We start from the raw sequence: 1759 nt of genomic DNA, 5'->3' as shown, positions 1-1759 counted from the left end.
AAAAAAAAAAAAAAATAGCCCCATTCCCAAGCCCTGAGAATGACCTGGTAATCAACAGGCATTTAGCATAGCCAGCAATTAGTTAAGCTATGTTAACAAATTCCATGCTTGCCATACAGAAGTGTGAAGCCTCAATATGCTCATGGGGAGGAGTTTACAAAGTCAGGAACCTGGTCAAATGGATCTAGGTTCTGCTTGGCTTTGCTGTTTACTAACTGAAATGACACTCCTAAGTAAGTATTCACAAACCTGTTAATAATATGCAGCTGTTTCTCCCTTAACTCCTACATTCAGTGGACATACATAACTGGGCTTTAGGAAAGAAACTAAACAGACTTTTAGGTCATATGCTTATTTTCTCTGTTCAATTTTATTTTTTGGTTGTATGGCTTTACTGTCCCAGAACTTCAACCGTAAAGAAAAGCTAGTTACTAGTTACAATTTTAATTGTTTTTACTCTTAAGCATTCATTCAGCAAAGTGTATGCTAGCAAAATACCTTTAGTATTAAGTGCAGAGAACAAACAAAAAATCAGCCTTCCAACAATGCTTAGTAAAGTGGACATGAGTTTTGTTCATTTCCCTTTAAACTCACTTTGTCTTGTATATATTTCCTAAAATGTATTCATTATTAAATTTAAATGTAGCTGCATCTGATTTAAATATAACTTACACCAACAACTGCTGTAAGTTATCTTTTATACTTTGTCTTTTGAAATTTATTTTAGACCATGTGTTATAAACCAAAGAACTTAGAGGTTTGAGGTTTGGTGATGAGATAAAACAAAAATATAGAAAACAGCAAAAGTAATTGTTATTTATAGACTGTCAAACACTGACATTTGAACAAGTTTATCATTAGAACATGGTATAATGTACCTGGAGGAAAGTCATCTAAAACAAATTCTGATTTAAGTTAAGCATAGTCCTTTACTCCTTAGACCAACTGGTACAGAGCAGAAGAAGAAAATGAATTCCAAATCCCTGGAAGAACTAGACACCCCTCTGACCAATTGAGGGAAGCCTCTGGCACTGATGTGAGACAGTTGGGTCCTTCTTTGGACCAAGGCAACAAGGATGTGCGTCATAAAGGAAAACGTGGAAAAAAGGTAATAAAGGAGCTATAAAATAAGGTGTGTTCTCTTCTAATGGTACCTTTCACCAGTTTCATGTATGTATATGATTGTACAGAGTTACAAAGTGAACACTGGTAAAAACAACTAGAATCAGCTTTAATAGTCCCCTTTTAAGTGTTTGTTTCTTAAACTGTTTTAAAAGATACTCTGTATTCGAGGGATATATTTTTTCCCAACTATTTCAAAGATTTTTATGTTTACCTTAACGATGCACATCCTTTCTTGCTTGCTTTGTGGTGTTCTCCACCTTTCTATATTCACCAAGAGCTTGGGGCTAAATATACTCCTGTCTCTTTTTCTTACGCTGCCATTTTTATTTAGTTCCTTGATTTTTCATGGCTGGGCAACAGGACAGAGACATAGTTTTTTAAAAATATATTTAGTGATTTCTTTCATTTCTTAGGCTCTGAGTATGTAATAGGCTCTAAATGGTAAATTTGGATTATAGTTCAGTTTATATTTTATTGAGTACTAGAATGTTGGGCATACATAGTAGAAAAGGTTTAAATTTCTTGTCTCAGGGTATTTACTGTCTAGTGGAAAGGACGTGTTAGCAAAGAGATAATTTCTATCTAATGTGGTCTTTAAATAGAAGATACAACCCAGCCTAATATAATAGATAAT

General features: G+C 34.0%; 1 protein-coding gene across 1 annotated transcript in view; it reads left to right on the top strand.

The window, feature by feature from the left end:
- Positions 1–1759, top strand: part of SPG20 (spastic paraplegia 20 (Troyer syndrome)) — a 32068-nt gene that overhangs the window by 15514 nt on the left and 14795 nt on the right. The gene's annotated exons all lie outside the window — the stretch shown is intronic.

The sequence above is a fragment of the Propithecus coquereli genome, unplaced genomic scaffold (genome assembly GCF_000956105.1).
Source record: "Propithecus coquereli isolate 6110/MARCELLA unplaced genomic scaffold, Pcoq_1.0 Scaffold205, whole genome shotgun sequence".
In the NCBI taxonomy this organism is placed as follows: Eukaryota; Metazoa; Chordata; class Mammalia; order Primates; family Indriidae; genus Propithecus; species Propithecus coquereli.
The sequence above is the reverse complement of the archived record's forward strand: the minus strand, read 5'-3'. Positions and strand labels throughout refer to the sequence as shown.